The sequence below is a fragment of the Anser brachyrhynchus genome, assembly GCF_964034855.1.
Source record: "Anser brachyrhynchus genome assembly, chromosome: 2".
Lineage (NCBI taxonomy): Eukaryota > Metazoa > Chordata > Aves > Anseriformes > Anatidae > Anser > Anser brachyrhynchus.
This window is the reverse complement of record NC_137695.1, coordinates 159,551,067-159,569,482: the sequence shown is the minus strand read 5'-3', so window position 1 is coordinate 159,569,482 and position 18,416 is coordinate 159,551,067. Positions and strand designations below refer to the sequence as shown.

At 39.0% G+C, this 18,416-nt stretch overlaps 1 long non-coding RNA gene across 1 annotated transcript; it reads left to right on the top strand.

Moving 5' to 3' along the window:
- The first annotated feature begins 348 nt into the window (after positions 1 to 348).
- On the top strand, positions 349 to 16,202 carry LOC308191003. Its single transcript, XR_013947636.1, has 3 exons — positions 349 to 2,421; positions 7,723 to 7,779; positions 9,314 to 16,202. It is a non-coding gene; the product is annotated as an uncharacterized lncRNA (long non-coding RNA).
- Positions 16,203 to 18,416: the final 2,214 nt, after the last annotated feature.

Here is an 18,416-nt window from a genome sequence, read left to right as displayed (position 1 = left end):
GGTAGGCCGCATCCCTGTTGGGAGGTAAGCAGCAACAATTATGCCGATTTATAATCTCTGAAGAGCTACTTCAGGATCCTTGGTGCCATCTGGGATGTGTGAAGTTTGCAGTGTTAGCAGGCTGCACAATTTGTTCTTCGCCATCCAAACTGACCTGCAGACTTGATATACCTCCCCAGGCACAATATGGACAAAGCATTAATGTACTTCTTTACACAACCACCACCCTTTAATTGCCTTTTAGTTTATTACTGGCTACTTCATACACTCTCCAGACGAACAAGATAGAGAAGGAGTGACTCCTCCAGGAGGAGTTTATGGCAAAAAGTTGCGTGCCATTCTAGTCTCTTCTTCCACCTCAACATTGTCTCATATATGAAGCTATTCACAGATCGCTCAGTCACCCCAACACTGACCAGAAGTATGTATGGTCTTTGAATCTTTGTCAATAATGCCCAGAGCTAAGGAAAGGAGATTCATGATGTGTCACCTCTCAGTGTATGACTATGCCAAACACCTGCTCCCGTCATTGTGGGGGCACTGGAAGTGTTTTTGCTGCTATTGCATTTGGATGCCTGACCCAGGCGAGCCTGTGCCATCTGGAAGCGCATCTGTCTGTAACATAAGTTAGATGAAGAGTGAGGCACACACAAACAAAAAATCTATACCGAAATGAAAGAGGAAAGGTCCTATGCTTACTGCTGATGAAATTGCCATAAGGAATCTGTATGAGCTTCAGCAAGATACAAATATGCATAAGCTTATATAGGCGGCGCCATCAAGAGTTCAGATGGAAGTGTGACTTGGAAGTCTTTGAACATATTGAACGAGCAGGTGGACATGCCCTTATTCAGAGTGAAATCTGACCTGATTTATTTTAGTTTAATCCTCTTTCAGATTGAACTGAGAAGACTTCAGCTGAGCCCACTTCATTCATGAACAAGTGATGGAGGTTGCATGCAACAACAAAATCTGTCATAGGGCCCAATCTAAGATCTATCTGAGCTGAGTCTTAGCTGAAATCCAGTCCATGCAGAGACACAGAAGAATTTGTGCTAATTATTCCAGAGGTCTGGGCTCCTATGGTAACAATCGGACTCAAGCAGAAGTGTTTGTCCATTGAAGGAAACACGTGATGATCACTTGGAAAAGGATAGAGTGTCTTGGCTATCTGGATTATCTCCAAAGATGGTGAGGAAAGGGTCACACAGTGGGTTTGTGTGGAGTCATTAACACAGTTGGAAAACTCATTTGGCTTTTCTTGATTTTCCCTGTGTGGGTTTTTATTTATTTATTTATTCATTCATTCATTCATTTATTTATTTTTAATAAAAGGTGCCTGATTAACTGTTAGGGAAGTTTTATGCAGAATTAAATTTCTGAAATGATAAAGCCACCACAGAAACACTGAAATTTTGCAGGTTGCTTCCATAACAGATAATTCAATCCAATTCAAGAAAATCCATATGAACTTTTCATGAATCTACCATTTCCCAAATTTAAACCCACAACGTATAAAATCAGTGCAGGGGCACTGAAATCTAGGTCATTTATTCTGGTATTTATAAATAATTTACCTGAAGTAATAATTATTTATAGATGGCTTAATACATATTTGGCCAATTGTTACTGAGTCAAGCTGTCTGCTTATAACCATGGAGAATAATTGAATACACTTGTTGCTCGTGTGTTTATATTTGCATTGTTATAACTGGGTCACTACAGTGCTCAGATGAAATAATGTTTTAAAAATAAGATATATTCAGATTGGTAAAAGGGAAATCTTGTTGGCCGATTCCTTTTTGGTATCTGTTTTGAGTAACTATTGCCCTTGAATTTGTTTAATTCATTTTCAACATGGTCTTCTTGCCTGGCCCCATTTCCTCATACAGCAACAACACCCACTTTCTGTCTGCTGGATTAAGAAGCAAGATGTCCTGTTTTCTGATCTTCTTCTAATTTTGTTAAAAAAAACTCTTCCTTGTTTGGTTTATCAGCCACCTTCATGGTTTTATAAACCTTAATCTCATCCTTCACCTCCCCAGCTTTCTCTGGTCAGGACTGAAGGGTCTCTGTACCCTTTTTACTCTCTCCTTTAAAGACAGCTATGGCACACTCTTGATTAGCTTAATTACTTTTATCTGGACCTTGTCTTACCTCCATTGAGACTTCCCTGAGAAGCAGAGACCAGAAATGCACATCTTACTCAATATGTGAGTGCGTTGAAGTTTTGTGAAACAACAAAATGACTCTCTCTAAGATGTCTTGTTTTCAAAATCATTTCTGATGATGGCAAATAATTTGTTGGCATTTTTGGCTGCCACAGAACACCAAGCTAGTGATTTCAGAGAACTTCCAGTGAGGACTCCAGGATATCATTCCTGAGTGTTAACTGATAGCTTTGAGTACAGCAGCATGCAGGTATGATATGGATTGTATCTCCCTGGGTATGTAACATTTATTTGTACAGATCCTCATCTGCCACCTTTCTGATGATTCATACAGTCCTATGAGGTCCCCCTGGAGATCTTCACCATGGCATTTCATCCCAATCTTCTTTATCCTACAAAGTGACCACTCAGCCCTACTTTTCCTTATAAATAGGTATTAGTCCATGAAATAATCTTTTCTCCATTCTTGTGGCATCTTATGTTCTTAATTGGTGTGAAAGCTTTTTGGAAGTCGAAGCATAGTTTTCCCACTGGATTTCCAGTGTAGCATTACCATAGCAGTCCATATTTACCATACCATTTAGTGGTCTTGTTCTTAATTATGGATTCTAGTTGCTTGCTATGGAGTCACGCTTACCAGTCTGTAATGTGCAAGACTATCTATAGAGAGTCTGCTGCCCATTATAGCATCTTTTGTAGAAGTAAATTAGATTATTTATTTCTGTCTTTGAGGACAATGGCCATTTGTCATGAGAGGTTATACTCCTTGGTCAACATTTCTTATGGCAATTCCATCAAGACTCTGGTCTGGGTGACATTTTGGCATTGAATTGACCTATTTAATACATAAATATCAGAAGGCAATGGGTTATCAAAAGTAAGAACGCTAGACTGGTAATGATCTGTATATCTTCTGAATTGCTCAACAAGCTTGAATGCTACAGGTCTGTTTGGAATTAGGTTCAATACCAACAGATCAAATCTTTGGTAGACATTCATGAAACTGGCTGTAAATTCACCCAGAGTGCACATTGGAGATTCTTTTATTGTTGTTATTATTATTATTTCAGTACATAATACATCTAAATAGAAATGATTTTTTAAAAATTAAAATAAAATCTTTCCAGAATTAGGTTGATTTGAGCAGGAGTTCAAGCCAAAAATTACTAAACATTAATGTGGGAATAATTTTTTAAATGTCATTGTATTTTCCTTTGACATTTTCTAAGTGAAATGTTTCATTTTGGAAATACCAAACTCCTTTGTTTTGACATTTTCCAAATTAAACCTTTTCACCGTTAATTTCAAAATAACATTTTTTTTTTTTAATTGACCTCCTTATAAAACAAATGGTCCAACTTTTCTTAGTTTAAGTAACATGAAGATAATCAGCACTTCACTCTGAGTCAAAGGAATAATTTAGATCTACCTGGTGTGCTGTTTTACCATTTTACCTTTTTCCTTTTTTCATTCTTTTTTTTTTTTCTTTTTCCCTCCATGGGAAAAAATATTTTTGCCACACTGTTTTTTGTTTCAGATCTCAGGTGCATTCATTTGTCCATTTATACCTGCAATATACAGGTAGAAGAGTGTAAAATAATTGCCTCTGGAAACCTCAAGGAACGTAAGATGACATAACACTGCTGAGATTGCTAAGAGAAGAATGACAGACAAAAGCCCAATTAAGGGGTTCTTATGGCTCCAGATGTCAATACATCACTTAGCACAGAACCAGGGATGACTGGAGGAGCCGTGAGGATCCTCACCTACACCCTTCCCTGGACCCCTCTCAGTGCAGATGTACTGCTGACAGCTGAAGTAGTTCTCATTATGAAGCCAGCTCGCCCTCATAATTTTCTCTTTCCGTCTCATTCATATGATAATGCCACATAAGAGAAACTGTGGGTTTAATTAGCTCTTGAGGTACCCAGGTAGTAATAACCACTCCTGCTGCATCATCTCTCTGACGCTGTTTCCTCTTCCTCTGTTCCTATCACAGCTGACTGCAGAGTGGGCTACCTACTAATTGGGAGTGTCTCTCTCATTATCTTTTAACAATCACATGCCTCCTACTCCCACCTGACTCACTTTCAAAGACAGCCTGAATCTACGACAGCACTCTGCTTCCACGGGGCTGGACTCTGATATCAGAACTTCTCCACCGTTGTCGTGAGTCAGAGAAAAGGAAAGGCTGGGAGAAGAAGGGACTGAATTTCTTCCCTTCACCTTCATTTAAGGGACAAAACATCAAAGGAATAGCTGAAAGACACAATTACAGAAACGCATTAGTCATCTAGGGGTGTTTTGTTTAGCTGTTTTGCTAGAAAGCACGAGCTTTTGAAGTCAAAGCTACCTCTAGGCATTGCTTCCTGCAACGCCTCCAAAAGGAGATCAACAATTGCAAAGGCAGCCAAACCAAACCAGGGCTGGGTTTGTATCACCTAATTTTAGATCTCCATATTTCTGCATCTCAGCAAGTCACTCTGGTCTCCCAGTATTAATAACCTCTGGGGAACAAGCCAGCAGAGCACAGGACATCAATTTGCCACACCCAAGGAAGGTACAGAGTGGCGATTATGCCCAGATTTCACAGGTCACATTGCCCTGCTCACCAGAGACTGAGAAAGGAGCCTCCAGGGACATTTTCATGTGGAAATGCCTTCATCAGAAACACATACACCAAATCAGATGAACCCACCCTTGGTTTCCTGAGGAAAACTGTCTCAGGTCTTAGAATAAACACAGATGCTCTGATATCAAGTCAGGGCTGAGAAGGTATGACCCATCTCACACCTCTCTCTTTTATCTTCTTTTCAAGTCATGTATTCTATTGAAAGCAGAATTTTAAGAATTCTCCATCCTGACAAATTAAGTTGAAATTGTCTGCTGGCTGTATAAATTATTAAGGAAGAACACATGAACATAGAAGAGAGAAAAAATGGAATACAATAAAGTAAACACTACGTGATCATGAATTGTTTAAGTGTAGTTGCCTTTAGGACTTCAGGCAGGAAGAAGCAAACAGAATAAGACATTTTCTAAAGAATCTGATTGAAATATTTTAGCTTTTTTAAAAGGGAAAAAAATAAGAAAAAATATTTATTTCAAAGTCATGATATTAATTTTGACTTAAATTTTTAATCATCCCTTGACCTTCCCCTTAAAAAGAAATAAATAAAAGTGAAAGCAGTAGCATAGCTAAAATGTAATAAAATCCACTTTCATTCCTCTCTATTTTCTTGAATTTCCATTGCAAAAAGACAGGTGGCATGAAGTTAAAAAGTGAGAAAACCTCTCCAAAGTAAGTGAAAATGTACAGCTTTTTAAAAGTAAAATAAGCTGCAAAAATCTTCATTACATTGCTAGTGGAAATGTTTTTCATAACAAAATGGAAAATGTCACTGAAATGAGTGTGATTTATCTAAATGTTTACATTTTGAAGCAACTATTTGCAATAATATAAAAAAGATCTATTTCAGTGTTTTCTGTTAGCTAGAGTAGTAATAAGACTAAACCCTCTTGAAATCCAAGAGTGGGAGTGGGACAGTCTGCTTCAGAGAAGATCTTACATGCTGAACATGCTGAAGGAGGAATTGAGAGGCATTCCTCAAATTATACCATCTGCAAAATGTGCTTGCTCGTTATACTTTGCTGACAAAATAAGGCTTGTTATGAATCCAGAAGATAACATGGTATAAAAAACATGTCCTTTTTTTTTTTTTTTTTTTTTTCTTGTGGGAAAATGGAAGGGAAGGGAGCAGCCAAAACCAGCAGTGTGTTTTGCTAAATATAAAATAGAAATTTAAATCAAAGGACCTTTGGGAAAAAGAAACAAATCAGTATGGTAATGTCACCTCAATATTGTGTGATACCAAATTCCTGAACCTGGACTTGAGCAAGAACACTTTCTCAGAGGACATTCAAGCTTGAGATGGTCCAGAAAAAAAATATATATATAATATATATAGTTTTGTTTTGTTTTTACCCTTTCAGTTTCTTGCTGAGATAGCAATGAAGATGGAATGAAGAGAGCCAGGCATTCAGATTACACAAGGAAACACCATTTTATAGTAATTAAAAAAAAAAAAAATCCAAATTATGTAGTGAGAGAGACATTTAGTAGAGAGATTCATTCAGCTGAGCTGATAGTTTGTAATTAAATACATCACTAATAATATGTTTTGGTGATCTACATTTTTGTAACGCATCACCATGCTGCTAATCTATAGAGGGTCTGAGAAACAAGGCTATTAAATCTCTTTAGTGATATAACTGGTTTAAGCCACCCGACACACAAGGCATTCCTCACTGAGAAGTATGGGTGATCTTAACATGATGCTGAGATGTTATATTTCCTCTCCTAATGAAAGCAGCCCTCAAGATCTCCATCTCGTTATCTGCTCCAGTCAAAAATGCTGAAAGGAGAAGCTCAATTTTTATTTTTATTTTTTTCCCATTCCAGGGAAACTCTGCTCTGCTTTGTTCTGCTTCAGCATTGCTATTCCAGTGCTAAAGCTGGAAACAACCAACCAACCAGTGGTCTTCATATCTGGTATTTGCAGTTGGTCACAGCTTACCCATCAGAGATGTTGGGGTAGGGTGTTTATTAGAGGCACCAGTCTAGCAATCAGCACGCAGCAGCACCATGCATTCATGACTGTCCCATTCTCCCTTCCCCGCACCTTGACTATGGATCACATTATAGTTTTTTTCTGCATTCACCTTCACTTCCAGTAATGAAGAACACACTACTATCCCTTTGGTTACTAGGCCTAGGGAGTTAGAGACATGAATGTGTCTCCGTTTGGGGTTGTAAGCCTAACATATTGCACATCCCATGTCCCTGGTGAAGGATATCGCCTGCCTGTAGCTCAGCTTCAATGTGATGAGCAAGACACTTGGGTTCAGTATGTTTGCTGGGGTAATGTGCTAGATCTTGTCCTGAATTTCACATATGCTTGATCCCTCCAAACCAACTTGTTATTATTAGGCTTGTCACTTGAACTGGTATCACTGGTATCATGTGCTGACTGGGACACCTTTCCCTGCAAAAGCTAAGCATAGGAAATGCTCAATTCAGGTGGCTCTTAGCTGAACACAAAAAGAAAATTCTGCTGCTATCCCTGCTCTGCTTTTCTTCTTGGCAGGCACAGCCACCAAGTTTCTGGAGTCTTCAGCTCAGACTTCCACTGAATTGGAAATGAGGGGAAAAAGGAAGATTTTTTTCTTTCTTTCTTCTCAGCTCTTTAGATGTATACAAGCTGCTAGAGGAACCCACTTCTTCAAACTGCAGAACCAGATTTGGGAGTCATGTGGCAATGTGCTAGCTAGATCTGCAATTCATTCAGATAAATCCATCTTGGAATGGAAAACTAGACACAAGTGAGGAAAAAAGACTCCAACTTTACACTGTTTTTTAGGAAATTTCAGGATGGTTGCCACTTTTCCCATCGACCATCAGTAGATAACCTTGGGAAAATCATGTAATAATGATATATATCTCCTGCTTATCATCATTAACACAGGTCTAACACTTTTTTTTTTTTCATAGTATTTGTCTGCCTCCTCTTCCACATTTGCAAATGTTTGGACAAACAGACAACCATTGGTAATGTATATGATCACTGTTTAACACCAGTTCACTCTTAATTTTCCTTGATGTTTTTTAGATGTTGTTTAATGTTAGGATGTTCAGTGAACAGCAGTTTTGAGTCAGAACAAAGGAATATGATGGCCTCTCTGATATCCGTTAAGGGTTGTACTCTAAAAGAGTTTTACAGCAGAAGAAACCAATAACATTTGCAAATTCTCCCTCCTTGTCAGACACAGGTGATGTCTGGGCAAACAGTTATTGGTATGGTTGCATATATCTGCGCAAGAATTGTGTAAGTTTATTTTTTGAGGAAAGCAGAGTAAACATCTCTTGAAGTGTCACATAGCCTTCAGCCATCACCTTAAGGACTTAGGAGGCATGAATTTCACTGGAGAATAACTGAGATCCTTTAATACCCTCTAAAGTTCATTACTGGGGATTTTTGTCATTTACCAGGTTGTAGAAAGAGCTCTTCTATATACTGGTATTGATGGTCAAGATTAGATACAAGCTTAAGCTAAAAGAAAAAAAAAAAAGAGCGAGTCAAAAGAAACTTGTTCTGGAAATTAAATATCCTATCATCTCTGTAAATGATATCTATTAAATCTCTGGCCAAGATAGTGGGCAAAACAATAAAACTAGCCATCTTAACATTCTGGGGGGCTCAGTGCAATCAGAAAATCCATCAGAGGAGCTGCTTTCTCATCTCCTGCTGTCTTTTTGCACATAAAAGCTCATATTTCTTCTGGCTGATATTACATCATGCCCAGCATCCCTACGTCTGAAGATCAGCAAATTAAACTTTGTAGTTTTTTCCTTTCTCTCTAGCTAATACATTGCAGTTTTACTAATTGCTCTTATTGGTCGGGTAATAGGATTATTATTATTGTTATTATTATTATTTTAAATTTGTTGGGCATGTCTTTTTAAATAATTATTTGCTGGGCTTTTAGAAATAATTATGTATTTGGTTAATTTGTGTCTTATTTTTCAGGATGCTGTATTTCCTTCTCACATGACATTACTGTCTGTCTACAACAGACTAACTTTCTCATGTGATATTTTTCAGGCAAATTTCTTAGGAAGGCTAAGGAATAGATAAGCAGGAAAGAAAAAAAAAAGGAAGAAGAAGAAAAAGATCAGAGCTTGACATGAATAAACATAACTCAGCACCTATACTAGTCGAGAAAAAGAAACTACCAGTACGCCTGCTATCTCGATTGGTATGCAGAAGAAATGTCACACTGTGGCTAAGGAAACTCAGAAAATGTTGCAAAGAGGTTGATTTCACTTGTGCTCTGGAGGTTGCCAACCCAGCTACTGACAGAAACATGTTGTTAGGTTAAAAGGGCCGATCATCTGATCCAGGGTGGGAACTCCATCCCCTGCCTGGCAATTATGCCTGTCTTGGAAGGCCAGTGCTCAAGTAATCAAGTATTCAGTAAATAAGAAAGCAGCCTCCCCAGGCAAATTTCTGGCAATCCAGACTGAACGCAGTGCATGGCTCCTTTGTCTTTTTAATTGATTACATGTTGTTTTTCCCTACAAGGATGATTCTCTGCTGATACAGAGAGTAGACTGGAGAGCCTTCCCTTTCAGGAAGGACCGAGGAGGACAAGAAAAGGGTATACATTTTATTATTTATTTATTTTTAATAGTGTATTAAACAAAACATTTGAGAGATACTTGAGGTATTTAATGCTCTGAGCAGCTTATGTCATATCCTCTGAATATGGACAAACAAGCTCACAATAAAATGATCCCAAGTCCAAATCAACCCCTGGTTGCTCAGAAAATCTGAACAAGCAGTCTCTGTCACTAATACCACCTTGATACTCTGGATCTGCCATTGCATAGAGATAAAAAGCTAAATAAGGAGTTGTCTTCTTTGTTCTTCTTCCATATGCACTAATGCATTGGGTCCTGACCACTGATAGAAATCCACAAGCACAGTCAGACTTAGTCACTTCAAAAGATGTAGTGGTTCAGATTTAATGAGCTGCACAGTGCTCTGCTTTAGTGGAGTAAACACTATGGTGTAAGTCTTGTTTTGTACCAACTGAGGGCTTGGCTGCTTCATTACACTGTGACTGATTCTGTCTGCAGAAGTATGGGCAAACGTCAAAAGGATTTGTTTTTTAACATTAACAAAACTCTCTGAACATCTCAGGTCTACCAAGCCAGTGTTCATATGTAATACGTGTGCAGCTTCTGAGGCTCATTTTTGACCCTCCTACTGAAAAGATCATAGGAATGCCAGATCTACCATGCTGTTTTGCCTACCATAGATGTAAGATCAAGCAAGAGATATTACAAATGTGAAAACAAGCAACACGCAGGTAACCCACGGAGGTGGACTTCTTTTAGTCTGTCAAATTTAGTTGAACTTGGCCAGTGGGTGTTTGGGGCCACCTGTTTGGGGCAGGTGGGAAGGGAGAGCATGGGTGCTGATAGAGGTGGATTTACAGCAAGATGGTCCATCAGGAAACCAGACTAAAGAAGAAGAGATGAAAGAATTTGAAGGAACATGGCTCTCCATGCTGTGAGATATAAAGCTAACTGCTGGCATTCAGGAAAATACTTCCCTTAGGAGGGGACACATTATTATAGAACTATTTCCAGTACAGTCCTTTCACCTTTAGCTCAGAAATCAGGACACAATCATCAGGGCAAGAAAGATGACATGAATAACTGGATGGAATAAACTCATTAATTCATGGGCTCCTATTTTGTGCCAACATTTTGTTTTACGGCAGGACCAGGTGGGATGCAAATTGATGCCAGAGGTGAACGTTTCTTTTTACCAGTCCTTGAAACTAATATGGGATAATGAGGACCATCTGTGGACAGTGATGAGTATCTCTCAGCTGTCTTCCTCTAAGGAAGAAGAGCAGATTGAGACATGCCATGAACTTTATGACAGTCTCCAAACACCTATAGCATGGCGCAGACTGCTGTGGGAACTAGCAGTCTGCTTGCCGATGGTGCATTGCCTCCACTTCCCGTGAACTCCAGCTGCATAAGAAGATGATATTTTTTCCTTCTGTGCTGTATCTCTCTTCCTCTCATTTCTGATGTGTTTGTGACCAGATTTAAAGAATCCTGGAGTCTGTCAAAGGACAAACTGCCTCTGATGAATGCTCCCAGGGAAGTAACTCCCAAACTATTGTGCTGACATTTAAGAGAAGAAACCACCTCTCAGCACCCTCCCTGTGGCGCTTCTGTTCCCACTTGAGCATTCCCAGGAATTGATTGATGCAGAAAAATATGCTCTTAGGAAAGATTATCACAAAGGAAGGATCAATGTCTGTTACTGTAGCCCCCAGCCATTTTGAGTAGTGTGAGAAAATATGCTTTGCCTGGAGAGGCAGAGGCTGAGTGGAAAATTAATTCTGGATATTGTTCTGCACCAAAGGGAATGAATTGCTGTGTAGAAGTTTAAAAAGACTTGTTAACTGCTTGGACTCACTTTCAGAGGTTTAGATGCCTCACCAGAACATTAAAGACAAACTGTCTTCCAAATCTTTCCATTAATACTCTATCACCATCTCTCTTGAAAGTTTTCCTTCTGATAGACATTGAAAAAGTTCTCGATACTCCCTGGGTATAGAACTTAGCGTGGAGAAAAACAGCCAGTACAGTCATTTTTAGGGAGTCCAGGAGATAAGTTTAGCACTAGCTGTGTGACGGAGTGTGTATTTTTATGCACATTCCTAGTATTGAATGGAAATTCTGTTGGCTGTTTAACATTGCAAACATCATCATCAGAGCCATCACCCTTATGTTCCACACTGCAAGAAACTTGCAGTTCTAGTCAGTGTACATATCCTTGGGAAGCAAGCATAAAGGAGAGAAAGGGGTAGCTTAATGTGAAAGAGATTTTCCAGTACCTAGGAAAATAGCTTAAGCTTTACACCAGCCAAGTTGTATTTCTTGCCAGAAGCAATTTGTGTAACTCAAAGTCAAGTATCTATTCACTTGAGGTTCACCAGGCACTTCAAATCTAATGATAAGGCATTCATTTACAACTACAATGAGTTGAATTGTTCTGCTGGCACGGGTCATGAACAAGATTTGACTTCACATCCTGGTCAACATAGAGATACCCTTCCTGTTTGCTTTATAGTCTTACCTTGTATTTATTTAACTGCTCTTCTTTTGACCATACTTGGGACACCAGATGCATTAGCTATGCACTTCAATCTAGAAAGAGAAGAGTGTTATTTTATTTATTTATTGCAGTCAGTGAAGAAACATCATGATTGTCATTAGAAATCCTATTTGGAATGACTAGAAAGCAAGCTGGTCGACATCATGTGTTGACTTACATTCACTTTGTAATTCATGTCTTGTGTAACATTACTTTTCGAGAAGCTTAGATGGGACTCAGAAGACAATGGTAAGTCTCTGTCAAAATTAATCCGAAGAAGTTTCTACAGAAAACAATGAGCTCATCCAAAACAGCCATATTGTTACAGTCCTGATTTTGTTCCTTTGACCTATTAGGCTGCTGAAAGTCTTCCAATGAGCAAAATAGGAACAAGTTATTTCAGAATTAAGTTCAACAACATGCACTCCAAAGCCTGAACAAAAACTTCTAATTCATATCTTGCTATAGCATTCTCGCCAAGTCTTTCCACAGGGTACTGCCATTGCATGACAAACCACACAAAGGCAAAGGAGGAATAAACCAGATGCAACAAACTGGGTGACTGACACTGAAAAAGCTTACAGTCTTGGTAATATTTCCCCTCAGCTCTTGAAAAACAGAGTAAAATCTATAGGAAACAGATAATCAGCTAGCAGTTAGTTAGAGTTTGTAGAAGAAGGAAGACAAGGTCTAGAGATATAGTCAAAGACTGGATTAATGTTAGGAAGACCAATGAGTTATGTCCCCATCTCTTCGATAGGATGCAAGTTCAGAGTTCTTTCACTCTGTATCTGGCATTAGATGTACTAATGGAGGCTGGAAAGCCTGCAGTGTGGTTCTTCTGATCAGGAGCTGGCATTCAGCACCTGTGTCTTCTGTGGTGGTCTCAGTACAAAGCTTGTGACATAACAAGTGATAATGATTTAAAAACATACACCTTTGTTTTTTCATTGTGAGCTGTCATGATGTAGAACTGCTTCTGAGAAATTCCAGGTTTCATCTCGAAAGGAGGTGCAGGTCTGAAAATAATGGCCTGCTTCAGGGCTTATATTTGTCCGTGGCACTTGGCTTTTTCACTAATGTCTTTCTCAGTTCTTGCTTTCTTTAGTATAAGACAATTATCAGTAATGGATGCTGGGGCCAAATGAAGTGCTTTACTAAGTAACTCAGGAGATTATTCTGATGTTCTCCTGATGTTCATTAACATTCAGTGCTTTTGGGAGGAAGGGAGGAAGGGAGGAAGGAAAAATATAAGGGTGAATTCTCAGCCTTGTTTAATTTCCTACCTGTGTTACCTAAAGACTTGTCTGAAGACCTTATCTTCTTAGAGTGGACTAGTTGCTTCAAAAAAATATTGGAAATTACAAGAGATACTGCCGTGTACTGCAGGCTTAGCAGTCATTCCTCAAGGAATACACATTCCTCAAGGACCTATGCACTGTAGGTATTGAACGATAGCTTTAATCTGGAGAATTTTTACAGGATCTACATATTTTCCTCAGGCAATCTTAGGTGACAATCCAGTAAGATTTAGCACTCCCATACTCCTATATAAATAACAGAACAAGAGAAGGAGATTCCAGGGTAAGTCTTTTCAAGCAAACATGGGTAACAGTACAATGACAGCACATTGCTGTTGCTGATCGCATTACCGTCATCATGCTAAAAAAGCAAAATGCAATGATGTATTGAAAAGATCTGGGTCAAGATTAAGCTATTTCAGGAAATTCATTTATGCTGAAGGCAACTGTTGTGTATAGCAGAGAAATCCTGAATGTAGAGTAGACAGAGATGCACAAAGATCGAGCTCTCATTTTAGAACCCCAAAGAGGCGTTTTTCAGACACGTCTATGCAAGCAACAAAAACTCTTGCAAACATTTTTGTAATTTTGGGAAGTGGCACAGGATGAACCCGAGTGATTCCATGGGTATGTGGCTAAAAGGCAATGCCAACAATCTGCCTCCAACCCAATAGGATTTGATTTCCCAGGCTGTCTGCGGGTGAAGTTCCTTTGCTCTCAAGGCCTACTTGAGTCTTGTTTTGCTGGTGTAGCCACATATAGAAGAACATCATCAAAAATCATTAGGATAAGGAGGCCATTTTGCTTTGGAGTGTCCTCAAAAAGAATATTTTGTTACTGAATGGATAAACGCTTCAATTTGCATGCTCAACTTGACCCTCTGTATGAATATAATTGCTTAATGTATGTGTGCATCTATGTGTGTGCCTATACAAAAAATCTAGAAGGATTGTAGCACGAAATGTAATATAGAGTAAGACCCAGGGGATGGAAAGAAAACTGCCTGAAATTAAAAACGTGCTTGCTGGAATCATTTTCTATAAGACTACTTATGTTGTTAAGTCCTCATCCAATCAATACATTTCTTGACTTAATTTTAAATGATGACTTTTTTTTTTATATGTTGTTAAGTCCAATTAAAAGAAATTAGTCATGAGAGTGACAAATTTTAAGCTAACTACAAAATTACTTCACATGGCATTTATTCAGATAAGTCAAACATGGCAAGAGTTTTAACCAAACTGGCAAATTCAGCAAAAGTAATGCCTTGGCACCAAAATTCTTTCTTAAAATTAAGTCATTTGTTATGAGGGGTATTCTTTTCTTTTCTCCAATAACTTCTTTTTCTGTACTTTCTTTTTGTTAGGACTGGAGAATAAAGAAATTGTATAATAGTGAGTAATAAAATCTGTCATTCTTGTGAGTAATGCTTTGTAATTAGAAGAAATAAAAGTAAAGTAAGTACAATGGTGTGTGGTGTGCAGGGCTGGGGGTGTATTGTTGCGTTCAAAGGTTTTTATATTAATAATGATGCTGAACTTTCTACGCTTGAAGGTTCTGCTTGAATTAGCATCAAAAGGTGCAGCGGTTTATCTGTACTTTCAGTTCCACATGCTGCCACTGCTATATAAATCTTTCACAGAGAGAGAGCTGGGAGGAACCCAAATCTTTCTTTGCTAAACCTACAAGCTGCAAGTATGAGAGCTTAAGGAAGAGAACTCTGTCAGCTGCTGAAGCCCTGGCTGTCTTTCCAAACCAGACGCTAGATGGCTGAATTCCCCTCCCAAAAGCTCATGCACACTACTAGGTCGTGCTCTGCAACAGGCACCAGAGGGATTTACTGCTTCCCTCATGAGGACTTCCAATTCCCCAGATTCGACCTTGCTGCTCCTGCCGTGCTTCTTTTTCTGCAGAAGCACCTGGAAATGCCAGCCCATTGGTCTGGAGAGTTTTGTTAGAAGCATTTCAGGTCCCACAAACTTTGATCAAGCCTGGGTTGCAGTGGGCAGTCTGTCCTCAGAGTCATGAACGCTGTTTTTCTGGCAGCACGCCGACCCTTTGCAGGTTTTATCCAGAGCCAGGCATTTTAGCCATTGTACCCTCTCTGGCTCCAGAGCAGATGGCTTTGACGAGGATGCCCCAGAGCTGGGGATTTTGGAAGATGGATGCTTCCCAGCCTGGGGCAATCAGCTGGAGGATCTGCCCCAGAGCTGGCCATGCTGGGAGCCACCTGCAGCTGTTCAGTGAAATTAGCGTTCTCATTAACTAGCATTTAATGAGCTTTTTAATTGCCAGCTAGTAATGAAATACACAAGAATGTCAGATTTGCTGAGCAACTTCTGGGATCTGGGAACTTCTTGTTCCATGGAAATGTGAATGGTTTTAGTTTTCTTGCTCCTTTCAACAAAGAATGTCTTTTTTTCAAAAAGACCAACAAACTGTAAATCCTGATTTCCGCTTAATTCCCCTGTCTATTCCTGTCTCAGACATTCCAGGGACTGTTGAGTCCACCATGTCTGCTGTTAAATTATCCTGAAATATAATTACTGTCACTTTTTGGAAAGTCTATCTTATTTCAAGGCTGAATTTAACTAACTTCAGTTTCCAGTTATTTGATTCAGGAATACCTTCATCTTGCAAGTCTCAAAGCTACCAGCTTGCCCCCCTGGTATCTCAGATATCTACCTGCATAAAACTCTGCACAAAAAATGCACTTCTTACACACTTTAATGGAGTGATGTGATTTTACTCCCCAACATTCATATAATTAGCCCTGTTTTCAAAAATCTTAACTTTTTTTTTCTTTTTTTTCACTATTTTAACACTTTTCTGAGTTGAAGGAATGATGTTGTGTTTTAGTAGCAGAGACGTGATTTCAGTAAAATACTAAATTAAAAAAAAAAACGTTTTGAAGATTGTCTTAGAGCTTTTACTGGAGGATTTCTCAAAGAAATTCTGGTACATCTATCTCCAGGATATCTATGACCTCCTCAGTTTCCTAATGCCTTCAGTTTTGTTGTTTCTGGAGGTAAAAACTGTTCATTTGGCTGTTTTCAGTGCACTTTGACCACTCATTGTAGTGACTGATTACCTTCATAACAGTAAGTTGTCCTTTTTATTATTTATTCCATATTATTTATTCATATGCTATATGCCATTTTTTGCTAAAAAAACAAACAAAAAAAATAGTGTTTGAATTATCAGTGAAAAAGTACTGAATAATGTTGGCTCAAAGTCTACTTTCAGGAAGATTGCAGCAAAAATTTACCATTCACTGGAAATCCTTCTGTCCCCATTTAAAATAGCATTTTGATGTACTGAGACAGTTTTTAATTGATGTAGGATGTGTCTTTTTGTTTCTTTATATGACAGCAGCTTCAATCTGGAAGGCATGTGGTTTAGATCTAGTGAAATCAAACTAGGTTATATCATCTTGACTTTCTTTATCAACTAGACTTGAAATCCTATCAAAAACATAACAGGTTTCTTTGACGAGACCTACTTTCCCTGGAATAATGTCATCTGGTGCTGTAGCATTATTTTTAACTTTAAATTTTCCTTTTTTTTGGATGAACTTCTGAATTAAAAATAATTTTGCTTGCTGAGGATCAGTCATTACAGTCCAGCTTTAAAGGTCTGTAAGCCCTCCAGTCCCTTGAAAGATCTCCATTTTTCCAAGATACATTAAGATTAAAGTGATCCCAAAGCTTCTTCCAACACTTAGTAGATTTTTTCTGAGAGTATTGTCTTACGTTCTTCAGAGATTCTCAAATATTTCATTGCAACACCTGTGGCCTCAGTTGTTTTATAGGTCAAGCTAGTTATATTGGAACATTTACTGTCACAACAAAGCACACTAACACGGGAGTACTGGCAGTGCCGTGGGCTGCACTGGGAATTTTGCAATGTTCACTCTGTACATGGCCGATGTATTTGGCTGTATGCCCAGGGATTGTGAACGGTGGGAGAATTGTGCCATGTCCAGGTGTTATAGCCCTTCTCCTTATACATAGAGGGGTTTATGGCTGCATTTTGTCAGACCAAATGTGCGCCTGGGCAGTATTCTATCTCAAACAGTGGCCCACACATCATTCCTAGTAAGATTTAAAAGATAAAAATATACTGTTATTTCCATGATATGTTCTCTAGAGATGGATGGCCAAGGAAATGCAGCAGGCAGAATACTTGAATGTACTCTGCAAAATCAGAAGAGAGCGGTTATTTTCTGCTCCCATGTACCCATGATCCAGAAAGGTTAACTGCTCTATCCAATTCACCCCTGCTGCTATGGCACGTGTGGAGAGATGCAATTTTCTTATCGTCATGTTGGAGCTCTGAATTCCTTAAGCTGTTTGCCCTTTCTGCAGCAGTACTTCCATTTGGTAAATAACCCGGGGATGGGAGCAATGAAAGTAGTGAGGCAAAACAAAGTTATTATGAACCTGTTGAAATGTATGAAGGAACTAAAAGGTTAGATGGAGAAGAAAAACAATTGGGGGAGAAAAAGAAAAAAAAAAAGTCCTAGGAACACATTTCTTAGTGGGCGTCAGGTTAAATAAGTTAAAAATAAGCCATCATCTTAAGAGCTACCAGACACTGACACAAACAGAAAGGTAGAACAACAGCACCACCAATATTACAGGCAGCAGCCTTTGATGCTTTACTGCATCTGCAGTCCTGAAAATCCAGTTGAGTCTGTGCTGTGGCAATGTCTTCTCTGCTAGACATTTAATATTTTATTTCATTTAGTGTTTCATTTGTTATTTTAGATCTCAGTGCTTTCTGTTCTAACTATACTAGGGTATGCTGGTTTGGAGAGATTTCCTCAAGACTGTTGGTGGTGGATTTGAGGATGTACTGGGTCGGGCTGGGATGTTAACTTTCCCTGCAGCAGCCCATACAGTGCTGTGCTCTGCACTCGTAGCTAAAACAGCAATGGTATCACACCAGTGTTGTGTCTGCTGCTGAGCAGTGCTGGCACAGCATCAGGACTCTCTCTAACCCCCCTAGGGGTGGGCAAAAATGTGAGAAAAGAAACATCACCAGGGCAGCTGACCTAAACCAACCAAAGGGATATTCCATACCATATGGTGTCACACTCAGCAATAAAAGGTGGAAAAAGAAGGAAGAGGAGAGGGGTGGGCTCTCATTGTGAAAACGTCTGTCCTCCTCCCGAACACCAGCTATGTGCGCTGAGGCCC